We start from the raw sequence: 17,516 nt of genomic DNA, 5'->3' as shown, positions 1-17,516 counted from the left end.
CTATTATGAGCAACAGAGGGAACTTCACACTCCTGAGCAGGAGCTTACTATTGACTTACAACCGTATCCTTTTACAAACCAAAAGTATAGTGTGGTCTAGTATTTGATACAACACTAGACCAAGACTTGGGTGTTTCACTGAGTTATTTATGACCTGGGGCAGATAAACCTGCTCTCCCTGCCTTCCTCACTTCTTACTCTTTGCATGTCTCTCTTTTTCAATGGGAAACTTTTTGGTGGAGACTTCTTTCTTTATGTACAACACCGAGCACCAAAAAGCCTCAGTTTTAAGCAGAGATTCTAAAACAGTAATATCAACAATAAACAACATCTACTACAGAGTACAAAAGGCTGAAAAATGGTATATAGAAAAACAATGTGGAAACAAATTAATTTGAGATATTTAAGGTTCAGAAAATTTGATGATTCAGTCTAATTGGGCACATTAAACAAACTATATTCAAGGGATATGCTCCTGGCACGCTGTAAAAGCCTTTTTTCCCCCCTTTTAAAATGAGAAATCTGGTTAATTAAATTTACTTACTAAACAGCTTGTATTACAACAGTAGAAAATGACAGATGTCTTTCATAAAATTAGTCATATTGTGGTAATTTTCCCCTCTCCCCCAAACATTGTGTGATTATGGACATATTTTCTCCTGTTAAAAAGCTATCTGTCATAATTGCTAATGAATTCAATGCAAAAATGTTCTGAAAGAAAAGGTGTTCTGCGTGAAATGTAGAAAAGTTTTTCTGTGACACATTTTCTCATTGCAACTTTATTCTGTGGGCTGTTAACTGCTTGCAGAATACTGCATAATTTTAAAGGCTTATACTTATAAAGGCCAATCATGTATTAATTCATTTGGTATTCATTGAGAGACCTTTAATCATGATGGATTAATTTATTATAAATGCGGATATAATATGTTATTTCATAATATCACCACTGTAATTTAGCAATTAAACAGTCTGTTATTATTTCAATCACTGCCCAGATCTGTATCATGATACAATGTTTTGCTCCACGGTGAATTATTTTACACTACATATAGGACAATGGATTGTTTTGAAGAGTAAACCTTTAGGGAAGCAGAAATATATAAGATAATACTTTGCGCTGATATTCTCCTTTGTCTCTGAGATGATTCATCCTAAATACTTAGAGCCAGCTAGTCAGAGGCTTGAAGTGATTACAGGTCTGATCCAAAGCTTGCTGAAGTCAATGCTGCCCTCAGTACCTTAGACCCTATCGTGAGTGAGAGGGGTGTAAATACTTAGCAGGAAAAGGATGCGAAGAGGACAAAAATCAGGCGGGTACACCAATTAAGTGCAATTTGGGGTAACAAGTAGAAATGGTCAGGTACAAGAAAATCTAACCTGTTATTTTTTGAAAGCTGAGCGAGAGTCCATTACTGCTACCCTGTACTTCTGCTCCTTGCACAGACAATTGCAGGGCTTTCCAATGGGCCTGGGTTGAGGCCATCATACCCCCATTCTTGAACTGCGTTCTTGCACAATACTTATGCCTTCTGACACTTTCGACTCAGAAGAGGAATTGGGTGCATTTATGCTGATCCAATTTCACCAGTGTCAGATGTCTAAACATTACGGCGACCCACACGGATGACCCCAGAGAGGATCTGACTCAGAAGTATAATTTCCGTATTACAGGTGTGCAAACTGAGATGCTTGGAAAAGAGGTATCTTGCTTTGATACCTACAGTAAGTGTGGAAAGATAAGAGGTAGAATCTCTGGAAAATGTATTCAACTGTTTCTCTTTGTTCTAACCACTTGGCCCCATTTCTTTCTCTAGGATGTGCTGTTGTCATGTTTGAATTGACACCATAGCAGCATATAACTACACCATTTGCCACAAACTCTAAAGCTTTTTTTTTTCTGAGAGGGGAAAAGGTGGTAGAAGTTGCCAGGTCTGTATCTCTGACCGGACACTGGAGAACAAATTGATCTGTTACTTTGCGCTCATTTTTTAAACTCCCTCTATTGACATTTAAGTAACTGATTCTTCTCCATCATTGTTAGCTGTCTTTTTTCCTGCCTGTCAAGAGCTTGCTAAATTAAGATTCACAACCCAGGATACATTTCATATGAACCCAAAAGGAGTCAATATGTTTACTTAGATAAATGGTTATTTTACAAGGTAGTGTAAAATGCATAATTTTCTGTGGTATATAAAACCATGAAGCACAATCCATCATGAGTGACTCATTTAATCTCTGATGTATCAGTGGATGCCTTCTTCAAAGAGCAATCTGGAATAAGTGATTCATATTAGGAGATCTGGAAAAAAGCTGCACAGAGAGCAAATGAAGAGATCAGAATCAAAATGATGATAATGTATACTCGATCATATGATAGAGATCACAAAATCCTGTTAACGCCTCCAGTGTATCACCCTCCCTGTCCAGGATTCACCCCCTCAGGAGCATTTTCTGCTGCTTTTCCTTCTCACATTTGGACTGGATAACAGAGCTATCTGCAACAGGAGATGAAGAGCATTTTTACGGGCTAACAAATCTACTAGAACCAATGGTTTTAATCTCTCCTTGGCTACAAAATCAAAGCCAAGTTCTCTGCAGGTGTAAATGGGATCTGCTCCACTGCCTTAGGTGGAGTTTCACTCATTTACACCATTAAAGAATTTGGCACTAAGGATGTTGAGATCAAAAGGTTTCAGCTGGCAAAGGGATGTGCAGAAGAGAATCTGTCTGGGGAAATATTCTGGGAAGACTTATCTATCCTGTGGAAAGAAGACTTATTTTTCCTCAGAGGAGTCTGGTATTGGTGAATCCAAATTATATTAAATTTGGGGACATCTCTTCTGACCCTGCTAATTCTAAACTTGCCAGCTGCATAGGAAGCCTGCCAAAACCTGCAGAAGGAAAACACAGTGATGTGGTCCTCTATGTGCATTTTCACATCGTCATATTATATGCTTATTGTGTATTTTTATTTTCCACTGACATAACACTTATTGGTGGCCTGTATTGTTCATTTAATAAAACCAGGACTAGAACACGTCCTGCCATAGGTGCTTGCACAATACCACCAAAAGAAGTAGCATTATTAGTAGATGTGTCTGCATGATGCCACCTGCTGCATTGCCAGAAATAATTTTCACCTAAATTGGAGCTCCTGTATATGCAATGAAGCCTTTGCCATTATTATTTCAGAGACAACTAAGAAAGATCTGTTTATTTGTTAATAATCATTTTGGGAAATATGGGAAGCAGTAAAATATCAAGACTCAATTAGAAAAACTATCTAAACTGACATTTCAAGTGAGTAGAATAACACAACTCCCACTGCCTCCCCCCGCTCCTGCTCTGTTAGATGTATGCAGCTGACTTTTCCAAAGGGATGGCATCAGTATATTTATGCTTTTATATCTTTGGATGCTTGTTCAGAATCCAATTTGCTCCTGGGCAAGGCCATATGGATGAGTACCTGGTGTGGTTTTTTGGATGGATACAGATGGGCTTGGTCCGAAAGCCAGCTCCACTCCAGCAGCCCTCATCAGGTCTCATTAGCTCAGTACCAACAGCCAACCTTCTTTCCTCTAATGAAGGCAGAAATTTCCTTGCCTCTGCCCACACCCCTTCAGGTAACAGGAGGATGCTGTACCAGGGTTGCACCAGGTTAGATCAGATGTCTATTCAGCCCACTGTCCTGTCTCCACCAGTGGTCAATAGTGGGTGCCTAGAGCAGGCTGTAAGAGTAAAGCAAGCTTATAATACTTTCCTATCTTCCGAAACTTTGTGGTTCAGGGATGTCCTGTAGGTATATCTACCCTGAATTTGTATTACAGCGGTTAGGGATATACTTTTGTGTTTGAAAACATCCTACTTGATCTGTACAGTCACATGCTGGCAATTATTCCCATCCGCTCTTTTCAGGTCCCCTATAACAAGGTTGGCGAGGTATGAAACTGCACTCATCTGAAGTTCAAATCAGAGTGGGTGAGCACTCTGGAGAGGAGACTCCCTTTGTTCTGCATTTCTATTAGTTTTGTCTATACTGAGAAAAAAAATCAAGGCCAGGGTTGTGGCTTAAGCACTATTGCCTGATCATTCATAGACGTTTAGTTGATAGTGTGCTCCCCTGCAGAGCTTTGGGTTGTACCAACTAACACTCTCCTTCAAAACATTCAAGCTTGTGTTGAGGGACAGTAGGTACCAACAGCAACGTTGGATGCTTCCAGTCTGTCTGGGGTTGCAGGAAATGTGTGCAGACAGATAGAAGCCATGCCATGCTAACGTGCCTTGGGGCTACAGGGTGGTCCTTGACTGTTTTATTCCATCTTACTGACATCATAATCATAAAGGCATGCCCACAAGTAAGGTATGGATAGTGCAGTAACAGGGACCACTATCACCAGCACTATCAAAACCAGTTTTATTACCTTCTGTTTCACTTGTTAGTCCTGAGAACAAAAGTCTTCCATCCCAGGAAAACTAACTTTAAGGCAATGAATAAAGCTGCGTAGAGAAACTTGGAGGCATGGAGGATGTTCTGAGTTAAGAAGATCCCCAGACTAGTTTTGCAACATGTGAAAAGTAGTTCCTTTTGAAGTGTTTCCTGTCCTACTTCAATGTCATTTGGTTTTTCCTAATCTATTTTGTGGAACTTATGCAGAGATATAAATTTATATAAGATAAACCACTAGTAGGGCTCATGGATTACCATTTTTGTTCTAGTAAAATCTTTGAAGACTAACTCATACAAATTTGTGAATCACACCTCATGAGAAAGACTTGCCTGAGCTTTTTAATAGTTTGAGGTATTAAGTAAGTTGATTGGAAATAACAGAAAAAAGAACTGCTTCTGTATGTTCACTCTTGTATTCAACCAAAGATAAGCATCTGCAGCACAAAAATATATTATTTTACTGTTGAAAGAGAAGGAGGGAAAGAAAATTAAACTATGACAATGTTTTTCTGTTTTATGGCAGTGAGCTTGTCTTCAAATACAGAAGGGGTTTATTATCCTTGCTCTAAATCATACAGCTTTTTGTTTAGATAAACACATCAACTGATGATACTTCCATGTTTTTCCAAAAGGTGATATCTCTGCAGTAGGTTATGAAATGTCCTGAAAGGCAAGAAAATTGTCTCTGAAGAAAAGGAGTACGTGGACAGAGTATTGCCTTCCAGAAAATCACTTTATTGCTTATTTGAACTCAGAATTTGCAATTCTGCTGCAAAGAAGCAGCATCTAGATCTTTGTATGTCAGCAGTTAGAACTGGGAGAATTTCTAATACAGAGATACAGTATAGAACAACATAGAGGTCTAAGGATCATATTCTTTATTATATTGACTACTACCTGTCTGCACAACACTTTGAACTACTGCATCTATATAAGCAAGTTTGAAACCTCTAAAACAAGACAGGATGCTTTGCTGCAAGAATACAGTCAACCTATACTACAACCTTACAAAATATGGTTATCCCTACCACAGGAATTCCTGGCTAAAATTATTTTGTCTGTGTTATGCAAAAAGTTGTACGTGTTGGATCGGTAACTTCTATAGTCCTTAAAGATTAGTCAGGCTCTGGAGACCATCATTTGCCATTCTGGGGCAGATGCTCAGCAGACTTCAGGGGGTCGCTCTGATCAGCAGAAGGTCTGGCAGGCTTTGGTTATATGAGTGGAACTTAAATCATTCTCAAGAAAACAAAACTGAAATGAGCACTAATGTAAGAACCCTACATTTTAATGTTGTTCTGATGTGGGTATAAATACACTCCTGTGCCCAAAACAAGACGGTTGGTGGCTTTAGTAAAGTGTGTTTATATTTTCTGGGTTTATTCATAATTCATTTATTAATAAAGATTTCAGCTGTGGTGGAGTCTTTATCCTACCATAACAGGAGCTCCTGGCTTCGTAACTTCACTGGAGCAACCCAAATGATGAATATGAGCTGAAGAACAGAAGCCAAATTCTTCTAGGCGCTGTGTATTTGTGCTTGCCAGAAAAATTATGGCCGGTCGAAGGAGCAGGAGATGGAAAGTAGCCACCTCTCTTTTGGCGCTTCTCAAAGTCCACTGAGGCCACTATGCAAGCCTTTCATACTTGGACCTACATAAGTACCTTCTGAAGCTGGATACAGGTATTGGGGGGCAGCAGAGACCGCTTATTTATGAGTTACGTAGCGGTCCCTGATGCAGCAGTTGCCGTAATGCATAGCCTCAATGCAGCTTATTCATACTCCTGGCAAGAATTATCCTCATGGGGAGCTGTGCTTTTGGATGTTGCTGGCCAGAATATGAGCATACTTTACTGCTTCTCTTGCAGAGTATGAGTATATTCACTCTGGGGGCAGTTTTAGCATTTGGCCCTACGCCTGGACATCATTACTATTGGGCACTTACACTGAACACAATCACGCTGACCAAAGTCTGTACTGAAAAGATTACATTCTCCCAAACCAATATTTTCAATTTGGCCCTCATGCTTTTGACAGCAGGAAACTTTTGGAAACACCATAGGCAGTGTTTGCTGTAAACAGCATTACCTGAAAAACCTGGTGAATATCACAGGTTTCATGAAAGCAAGATAATATAAAATACGGTACCCTCTGGTTAAACGGGATGAGCTGAAGTGAAGCAGTTAAACAATATGTGCTCCACATGGCAGAAAAGCTCAAACTGCCTTTAAGCAGCTCTTCTAAGAAAGCACCTGGTTAAAGAGTGTGAGGCAAACCGACAGAATTTACTTTAACTACAGAGAAGAATATTTTCCTGCTTATACTGCAGACAGGTTTACTTTTAAAAATTTAAAAATGTTATTCTACTTAGAAATGGGACTGACGAACAGGCAGCAGCACCACATGTGAGTATACCCTGAATCTAAAAGGGGAGGGAGGTTTGAATTTCAAGCTGCAAGTATTCCTATTCATATCACAATTGCAGTAAAGTGTTTTGCTATATCTGGTAATAAAGAAGTATAAAGCAGCTATAAAATTTGGGTACAAATCTGAATATCGCCACATTTACGGCATCTCAAGGCATTGGATTTCCAGAAACTGTACTTGTTAGTTTGCTTGGCAGAGGGGATTGACTGAAAAAAATACGATGATCCTCCTGCAACAAAACATTTACTTACTTGCTGAACTTAAAGCATTTCTGTGGTTGCAGTGGCTTCTATGGGACTATTCCCATACCATAATCTTAAGTACATAATTAAGGGCTTTACTGGATCAGCGCCTAAACAACCAGTGCTGATTTCTATTGAATGCACATTATGTTAAGGACCAATTGTAAGCTCATTAAAATGAACAGAAAAGATCCAGCAGACATTGGATCAAGCCTCGTCTCAGGACTTTCATCAGAGAAACAACATTGTCTCTTGTTTACTCTTTCGCAGGTTGCTGAGTTCCCAGACTTTGAGTCATTGATTACATCATATTATCAATGAAGTTAGAGATTTGCCATCTACTTAAATGGGTACAGCATAGGGCATGAGGAAACAAAAAGCAGAATCAAGTAAAATTTGTGATTCTCTACTTAAAAAGCAAATGAGAAAGCAGACATGCTTATGAATTCATGGACACAGAATAGCCCCCGTTTTAAGAGCACTGTGTGCGCCATGCAATGTGTTTGATAACATACATTGCATTTCTTTGGAACAGCACTGGCTACGACTTTTACCCTCCCTCCCCTTCCCTCAATGCCCAGACTAATAAATCTCCCATTTGTCTCACCTGTAGTTACAATAAAGCTGTTCTCAACAGTGTTAACATCTGCCATGGTCATTCTTCTGGGGTGAGAAAGGCAGAACATTTTCATTGCTTGTTCATTTGTGAACACTAGTTAAGTAAAGCTGTCACTTGTGTCCAATTATGGGTGAGGATTTTATAGCACAGTTTCCTTCCTAAAGCTAAACTGACATGGCCAAGCCCCATCTTATAGGCATTCTTAAATTCTTCTCAGCCATATTTAAAATCCTTATGCTAAGAGGTGGCAGGTGCCATGTGTTTTCACAGCTACATTAACAAATGCAATTTTGTGGCAACTTGACCATGCCAGTGAAGCAGTAAATTTCTGTAATCTCTATGGTTAAGAATTTCACACAGGACTTTTCTGGGAATATGTAAAGCCCATTAGTACAGCAGCACGATGAAGATAAAATTAAAATACCTTTACAGTAAAAGCCCCCCCAAAAAAGAGTAAAGTCTGGGGATTTGTTTCACTGCTGGAGCAACGAAACGTGTCAGAGGAAAATGCTGAAATAGAAAAAAAAGCTTCACTGGGCTCACCCAGCCTGCTCTTCTTTTCAAATGACTGCCACCAATTTAGGTGAGAAGTGATAATTTGGCTTACACAAATGCTAACATAGGCTTATCCTAAAGTATAACTGGGATGCAAAACTTTATAAATCTCTTTTCCAAACCCTTACTCCCTGTTACGGTACACTTACGCTGGGATAATTGTCCTCACAAATCTTTTTGCCAGCTTAGGGAGATGACAGCCAAAACTTCCCTAGCTCCTAACATGTGCAACTTGCAATGGTGTACCCGCACACCGGTCGTTAGCTGTTTCACTCAAGCCTGGGAGAGCTGCATTTACCAGCATGAGCTTTGCTGTTGGAACCGAGACACCTCGGTGTTACTCAGGGCTGCCGAAGACCCCCCAGCTTCAGCATCCCAGCCAGCGTGAGGGTTGGGTGCGTGTCGCATCGCATGTAGAGCCTGAGGGTCTGTTCTTGGGGAAGGAGCGTTGACTTGACCTGCTTTGGAAAAGGATCTGTGCTGAAAACGGGACCGACACCGCTTTCCCTCCTCCGCAGCTCGTCACCAAACCGTCAAATCTTCCTTCAGGACTCCACAGTGGGTCCCAGGGGTACCACTGCCAGGGGACAGTTTTACACACGGAGGCAGAGCCAGCATTGTGTCTCTGGCCTCCAACGGGTCCCAAGGCAGCTGCTAGATTTGGCAACAGGGTATCTCGGTTACCAGCAGCAAGCGGATGAAAAGCAGCAGTTAGATCCTGCACAAATTCATATATTACTGTTTTTCTGACCTGTAAGTCATTTCAGTAGATATTTCCCAGATTTCCTACAAAATCATGTGAGTGATAGATTTTTTTCTTTCTTTAAAAAAGAAGGATGTGATTCCAGTATAATCACCTCACTTCAGGGACCAGATCTTCTGGAACGAAAAGAAAACAACCTGCTCAGAGCGCAATACTAACCAGAGAAAGGATTGCATTATGGATTGCTCACAGACTTCTCCAGCAGAAACCACTCCTGCAGGTTTTACCACAGGGTTTGTGCAAAACCCCTAAAGAACACAGATCAAACAAGAAAACATCTTTGAATGCTTATGATTTGTTGTGAGACAGAAGTGTTTTGAAAGTTACACTTAGCAGCTCCCTCAATCTCTTAAGACTTCACGCAAGCAAGCAAGGTTGGGGGGAGATCAGCTCACACGCTTCTACACTCTGGGTGGCTGCACTGAAGCCAAAAAGTCTATTCATGGAGTGGCCCTTTGAAGTCAGTGGACTTTTGTCATTGATTTTGAGAGGCCTGGGATTTCACTCGCAGTGTGTAAGGTTAAGCATGTGTGTAAGTCCTTGCAGGATCAAGGCTTAAATGTGTAAACCTGTTCAGCAAGACTACCCAGCCTTTAATGTCCTGTGAATGTGGTCTCTCTCACTGCGCGACACTGGGTAGGCTGCTATTGCTCTTCAGTCAAGCACAAAGGCTTCGTTTAGTATGCATATGTCCTTCATAATCGTCAGTGACTTAGGATACAGCAAAAGAAAGACGTTAGGAGAGCTGCTTATTAATGGAGTGCCTATGGAAAACATTGACTGCATCAGATTGATTAAGAGCCACTATTAATCTATACTTCTGTCTCTTGTTATCCAAAACACAGGCAACAGGGCTTCTGGATTGCTCACTGTGTCAGTGGCTTGTACAGTGCTTATACATTAATCACCGAAAATAGCAAACGTATAAAAGATCAGATCTTGTGTTCGGAGCTCTTTTTATTATGTGAGCAGTTCAATTGCGTATTATCACATTTTCTGCATGCTTCAAAATCCGGCCAGTGTCCTTGTCTGAATAAAGACTATTTCTGCAAAGCACTGCAGAACTCAGGTTCAGAATAGAGGTACCCCTGTCATACCTGATGATCAACGACTTTATATTTAAATGAATGTAGAATCCAGTTTCTCTAACTTAAACCAAGCCCACACTTAATCTTTAGGATGCTGAAAGGTAGCTAAGTGAAGAAAGAAATGAATCCTAAGGGAGACCATGTTTGTCTGAGGTACAGCGTGTCCGTATTGCTGAATGGCTTAGCTATCTAGTGTGGTCTTATTTCTCTAACAGCCATACTGTGTATTTATATATATTAATATATATTTATGTGCTGACACATTTACTTTTGAAATGAACCAGATTTTCCTTGAAGATAAACATGTCTGTGATGCTCATTATGATCATCCTTAGATACCACCTCCTCTAGCCCTTATGAACAAGGCTGCTCTGACGCTGGCTCCCTCTGCTCCTTTCAACTTTCTGTTCAAGTGGGCTGCGAGCCCACCAGCATCCCCCACAACCCTTCATGCCACGTACTCGGCCACAAAAGCAAATGCCTGGGGCAAAGCACAGGGCCAAGAGGACACAACTAGCCCCTCCACAGATGGCCAGGTGAGACGTAGAGGTGAGGTGCACCGTAACATTTGGGAGCCAGGGATCTCTCTGCAGCAGATACTTTTAGCACTGTAAAGATAGCCTTAGCTGTACAAATTTAGGAAGCCAACTTGTCTGTATGGAAGCTATCAAATGCACGTAGCTTCCTCTGGGTAAGGGAACTTACATCAGGATCATCAGCTCATTAAAATGCTGGGGCCTAAATTAGATAGACTTCGTCATACTCATGGAGTTTCCTGACTTTCAGATTTCTTAAAGCATTGTGGCGTAACTTTTAAATGCCACTGGTCTGCAAAGTAGAACAAATAAACCAATCGCAGCACCTCCTTTCACTAGATCAGTTCAGCCTAGTAAAAGTAACCATGTGGAACAAGATTAACTGTACATTAAACACACTGCCTGGAATGCACTTGTGACAGCATCACCCCAGCAGCCCTTGAGGACTAATGATATATGTGAGTGACATTACCTTGTCTATGCAATCCAGTCCTAATTTCACTACGATTAGCCTTGTTTTAAGCCCACTGCTAGGTATACGAGGTTTGGTAAGTCAATAGTACTACGACTGTTTTTCAAGGTATGTAATTTACAGAGTTTTAAGCCCTCTGTCTTCATGAAGTAGTTACAAGAGAAGCCAAGCAGATGAGGAAAAGATGTCTAAATTAAGCAATGCAACAGTACAGTTAATTAAGAAAATTTGGGTAGGAGAGGCAGTTAAATGATCTGAGTCTTGAATGTGATGTCCTTCAGTGGGATTCAAAGAAAACAGACGTTTAAAATAGGTCAGATAAATCACTCCCTGAAAGTACCTGCTTGTTTCCTCTGACTGTAATGGGACCCTGAGGTGGTTAGTTCAGATGTAGGTGTCTACAGTATAGGTATCTAAATTTGGATCAGATGAATCCTACCTCTGGTGCCCAAATGCCATGAACAGACAGCAAACACTTATATGGGCAATATACAGGCAGTTGGAGATTCCCTTTTGAGAAAGCAAGTTAAAAAAATATATATGCAGAGCTTTTGGGTTGCTCCCCTTTTGTTACCGTCCCCAAGGAAGATGACATTAAGTGTCTGTAACAATGGGAGTAGGAAAGATGTGGCTCCAAGAGTTCTCGGACCACACCAGCCTTAGGATGGGAGCTAAATTATCAGCCTCCACAGGCCACGGGACATGCAAAGCAACCAAAGAAGACTTTGAGTGATAATTATAGTCTAGAACTGAGCTCTCTGGGGCTCTACTTTTCTTTTTGTTTTGTTTCATTCTTACTAATATTTTACTGTTTACCTTAACAGTATGAAATATTTATTTATATTCTTAATTCATATCTAGTGACCTGATAAATACTACTGTGTGCTCTATTGCCTTGGGAGTGATGAAAGTAATTAGGAGGTATTAGATTATTTTTAGGGTTTCCTATACCCTACATGGGGTTAGGAGTCCCAAGGAGTCTACAGCAAACCATGCACACATCACCAGGAGACGAAGGACATGGGACTGGCTGCCAGGCTTGTGGAAGGAGTGTGTCTTGGTAAGTGTTGGCTCAATATGTTATCAATCAGCTAGTGGGGGAGGACCAGAGAGCTGGGGTCACTCTGAGCCAGGTACAGAGGTCTTGCTTCATTGGGTGATGCCGAGCTTCAAGAGTGGTTCTTGCTGGAAGAAGACCGTAGCTAATTTGTTAAATCAAATGGAAACACAGCAAGCCCCTTATAATGCCATAAATCATTCACAGTTAGAAGAGAAATGTAAAAGTCCTTTATTACTAGGATGAAAAAAAGCAACCCTCAGAGGTTAAAAATCTAAGCATTTTGTCATGAGTCTATGATACTTCACTAACTGACCAATATTAATAAATAATCCCCCTCAGGGAAAGAGGTGCTATGGCATGTTCTTAAGCACTTCTTCAGAGTCCTGAGAAAAGTCTGAGAATCCGGCCTCTCTCAGGAGAAAGAAGGTGATGAAATCCCATCGTTATTGCCCATGGCAAGTCTGCGATTTACCCAATTCTACCTGCTGCATGCAACTCAGACTTGCAGTGACTTTATATGGAGAGCTGGAGATGTGGAATAAATACAGAATTATGCCAGCTTTTTCCTGTAAAGAAAATTCATAGCTATGTTATCAAAGTTTCTAATTATAAAATTTCTTTAATATTTTATTAATAGGAGGGGAGGGAAGATGCCAAAACTTATGGCATTTCACAAGTAAGATTATGGGTTGATTTCTGATTGGATGACAGGGCCCTAATAATAAAACTCATAATTTTATACTACATTCCTCTAGTGATGATAGAAGTTCTTTGTGCATAATAGCACCATTTCTATTCAGGAATCTTGTTAACAGTTGTAAACTCAGATTATCATTTTTATTAGCCTAGTGTTTTCTTATTTCTGTGTTACTGACAGGAAATTACAGCAAGTTTTCTGGCTTGCTTTTTTTTGTTAGAAAGAAAGCAATTCCATTCAACTAGAAATTTCCAAGGACTGGGTAGAAGACAATATTGCTAGAAGCCAGCAGCAGTTTAAAGTGCACAGATTAATTAAAAATATATATATTTAAACACTAAATTCAAAGAGAAAGGAGACTGGTAGACTGGGTTAGGGTGGTGGTTTTTTTTTTTTTTTAAAGGTACAGATATCTGGCTTTTTATACTTTATGACTTTAAGAACAAATTCTTGTCACCAAACTCAGTATCTAAACTTGACTGTACTATGTTTTCATGTTGCCTCACAACAGTAACTTTGACATCACCTCTATGACTGAATACCCCTGGCTGCATTCAGGCTCTACTCCATGCAGCCTTGCCCATTGCTGAGATGCCCACCATGGGCAGTGGGAAACAACCACCATGGATTTCTCATGGTTTGGGTGATTAGGAAACTCAAATGAGAGTATTGGTAGTTGTTTCACCCCATTAGGCCACTTGAGCATTGTAAAAGCACTGTTTCTCGGAGAATGTGAGACTATAGCTGCATAATTTACTGTCAACAGCCTACAGTTTATTCATATTACATCAGATACGCTTCTAACTGTCAGTTGATACTGAGTGAATAAAAACTTATTTCCATAACAAGAACACTGAATTCAATCCTTTTCTCCTCTGGTTATAAATGGATGGGAGTTTAGGATTACAAGGGACAAAGCCTAATTTTCTGGGCCTTGCAGACCTTGGTGTTGGCGTGGGGGGGGAGGCAAGTTGTCAGGGCAAAACCAAGATGTGGGAGCTACAACAACCTCATTTCACAAGACACCGGTATTTTCTGCACAAGTGAAGTAAACCTTCGGAAAAGTACCGCAGTGCTTAAAATTGAGGCTGAAGCAGGGAGTGATGAACTTCTGCAAGTGCAGCGCCCTTAACCCTGTGCCCTAACAAAGTCACTGTGAAAGAATGTGATTTTCCATATGGCATTGGCACGTCCTGTCCTCTCCAGGGATGTGAAAGGGAGTCTATGTTTAATCCCTGACTGCTCTTCATCTCCCCTGTCCTTGCACAACTTTGCTCCTGTGATCACACTATACATTTGGCAAAACAGACCTTCCGAGTCTGGAAAGTCTGATGTATCAATCTGCAGGTGATAAATTTCAAGACACTTTTTTTTTTTTTTTAATATTCAGAAAAACAGCTTTCAAGGAGTTAGAGCACTGAATCACACTGCCTTTCTAACTCCATTAGAGTTCCCTAAAATATCCCATCCTCTGTTCAAAAAGTTTTCCTCAGCATGGACACAAACCTGTAACCAACTAACCATAAGAGTAGTGTTTATTCTAAATACTTCAGTAAAAGACTACATGATCCGGTCTTATGTGCAACAACAACTAATTGCAGTTAGGAAAGGAGACTGAGTTCAGTAATCATAAGATCCAGTTCTGCTAGTACTCAGCAATTTCCTCTTAAATACAGGACAAGCTTAGCCTTCCTGTTGGTTTCAGGAGGTGTTGTAGCATTTAATACTTGGCAGAATTACATCCAGAAAGCCTGAGAAAAAACAGACACCTTCTAAGTTTTATATGGGTAAACACAAAGCAAAAGCAAAACACATCTCATTTTCTAAAAAAAATAAAATAATAATGTATTAGTGTCACAAAAAGACTGGAAAGCAGACCTTGGAAATCAGGGGACTGGCAAGGCAGGAACTGCAACACGTATAATACAGATCTGATTGTATCTGGCAGCCTTGTATTCACAGGAAACTATCCACACCATCAAACTCATTCTTTACAAAAAGCAACGTTTGGTATTTCATCTCAAAGTTTGTCAGCTTCTTGCAATTAGCTACTACAATGGTATGACAAGATACGAAGTGGAACATCCCTTCCCCCCTTCTCCAGAAGAACAATGCAAGGGACAGCAAGAACTTTACCCAGCACTGGACAACAATAAATCCTAGATATACTGACCCCACTCGATGCAAGCTGAAAAATATTTATTTATTTTTTTAAAAAGTTTCAGTGTTGCACTTCTCTACCTAGTAAACAGCTGAACAGGCAGAATGATACCCAGGACCATCTCCTCCACCCCCATCTCCACCCCCATCGTATCAGTGCTTCAGGCAACGTTCAGAGAAAAAAAATAACACACACAAAGCCCCCAACTCAAGTATCTTTTCTGATAGGAGCATGGAACAGTAACCAAAAAACAATCAAGTCCTCATTGTCATAGTGCGACAATCACAGCACCGCTTCTGTTGAGCAAATAGTCAATTCACAGAGAGAAAAGCATCATGAGGACAGACACGAAAGCTGTTATTATCCATTTTAAGTAATAGGAGAAGGTCACATATCAAGCAGTTACACCTTTTCATTACATCCTAACCCTCCACAGCAGGGGAACCACACTTATGACTGCGTTAGATATACAAAGCTTTCAGCTCCAAAAAAGGAAAAGAAAAGATGGGGAAGGGAAAAAAAAGAAAAAAAATTAATCTTACCAGCACGTTGCAGCACCAACTTGCTTGAAGGAATGTTGCCTTTACAGGTTTCTCTTTTAATTATCCTGGAAGCAGAAGGGGGAAAAAAAAAGAAGACGACGAAGCAGGGTTGTTAAATTAGCGTGTGCTAGAATCTTTTCAGTTTGTCGCAGAGTAGAAAAATACCAAAAAAAAAAAAAAAAAGCACGCAAAGAAAGAAAGAAAAAAAAAGAAAAAGAAAGCTCAGTAATTTAAATTTGCTGTCAGTTCAGGCAGCATCGCTCTGTCCCGCCCCTCTTCCCACTGGGTTCTACTACCTGCAGGGCTGCAACTGACAGCTACTGTGCAAACAAAAAAAAAGGCAAAAAGCATGCTGGGACCATGCTGTCTGCTGTCTGAGTCTCTCTCCACTTCTGATGACTGAAAATCATTAGTGGAAAGGTTCTGTTGTTGTTTGCTGGGATTTTTAAGTTGGGTTCTTTGCATGAAATCTAATTTATTTTTAATTGATAAGACGCAGCACGTGACGGAAACTGGTGGTTGTGTTTCTCAGCTCTGCTCAGAATGGAAACTGACCTGAACAGATTGATTTTAACAGTATGGTATATGTAGAATATACACAGACGTTTGCCATGTTGCACTTCGCAGGCATGCATTCAGCCCTTCCTGTAATACTGTGTACAAAAATATTTGTTTGAATGGAAAGTCAGGAAAGCATTTCAACAGTAAGCAGTTGAAACTGTGGCACTCAAAAAAGTTGCCAGTATTGTTTTTGCTCTGCTTTTAAGTTTTCCTTCTAAACTTTTTCAAATCATTTTTGAGAATAAAAAGTAACAGAAGTCAGAGGCATAACGAACAACCGGCACAACACTCATGTAGAAAGGACGAATTACCAATCACAGTGCATAAAAAGCTATGTTTTTAACCAGATGTTTAAAAGCATTTTTGAAAGTCTGTGCTAGTGACTTTTAGCAGACTGCATACATCATATGAGTGTGAAATATTTGATGAAAACTAACAGGAAAAACAAGTACAAAAGCTATAAATGCCTTTTTATAGCTATTTTAATTGTTGCTAACAGGGCTAAAATCATCCTTCCAAAACAAAGAGAAGCACAATCTATAACTTCTAACTATAAATGTATTCACCAAAATATGTTCCCACCTAATTATAAAATAAAATTAAAAGAGTGAAATGATGCTTTTCCTTAATACTTTAGTAGCAATTGCTTGGATCATGCCACAGTAAATATGCAACATTTGTATTCAGTTATTGCTCTACTTATGTGTGTAACCATAAAATAAAAAGCTGAAATGTTTAAACTTAATTAAATTAATCTCTGTTTTACTCCGAGTTTGCCATTTACACAGGAATACACATGCATGCTGAACATGCCTGCCATAGACAATTGGTTTCTAAATAGATTTTTAAAAACTCTGCAGAAATTAATTGCTACTATGCCTGCATCCCTTCTGCAGCCTTTACTCATCAAAGTAGAGCTGCTAGGGTGAATCCTACCGCAAGGAGTTGCACAACAGGGTTCAGGGTGTAGCGTCAGCCCTCCTGTTCATGAACAGCCAGCCATGTTAAATTGGTACCACAGTCAACTTTTAAGTTGTGTTTCTTCTCTTTTAAAGCCTCCAGAGCCTTTTCACAGGTGACCACCTGAAGCCATTTCTACAGATGGTAGAAATCTCCCACCATTCCAGATACGAGGCTTAAATTAGCATGGCCGAGAACCATCTCTTTGCAAAGTTCACCAAGATCTCTTAGCAGATTCATTCTGTCTACAAGAATTTTTGCTACCCCCTATAGGTTCAGTCTCAGTATAGAGGGAAAAGACAGCATACAGAGTTGTCTTCAAAATGGAAATACAAATACATAAGGACAGTGAACCTAATTCAGAAGTGATGCAACAATCAAT

The 17,516-nt window shown here is 40.0% G+C and overlaps 1 long non-coding RNA gene across 2 annotated transcripts in view; it reads right to left on the bottom strand.

Annotated features, from left to right (window-relative positions):
* Positions 1-15,895, bottom strand: part of LOC115342234 — a 41,378-nt gene extending 25,483 nt beyond the window's left edge. For both annotated transcript variants that reach the window (XR_003923686.1, XR_003923685.1), the window contains exon 1: positions 15,614-15,895. This is a non-coding gene — a long non-coding RNA (uncharacterized LOC115342234). The remainder of the gene's footprint in view (positions 1-15,613) is intronic.
* Between the last annotated feature and the right edge of the window lie 1,621 nt (positions 15,896-17,516).

The sequence above is a fragment of the Aquila chrysaetos genome, chromosome 5 (genome assembly GCF_900496995.4).
Source record: "Aquila chrysaetos chrysaetos chromosome 5, bAquChr1.4, whole genome shotgun sequence".
Lineage (NCBI taxonomy): Eukaryota > Metazoa > Chordata > Aves > Accipitriformes > Accipitridae > Aquila > Aquila chrysaetos.
This window is presented reverse-complemented; position numbering and strand designations above follow the sequence as displayed.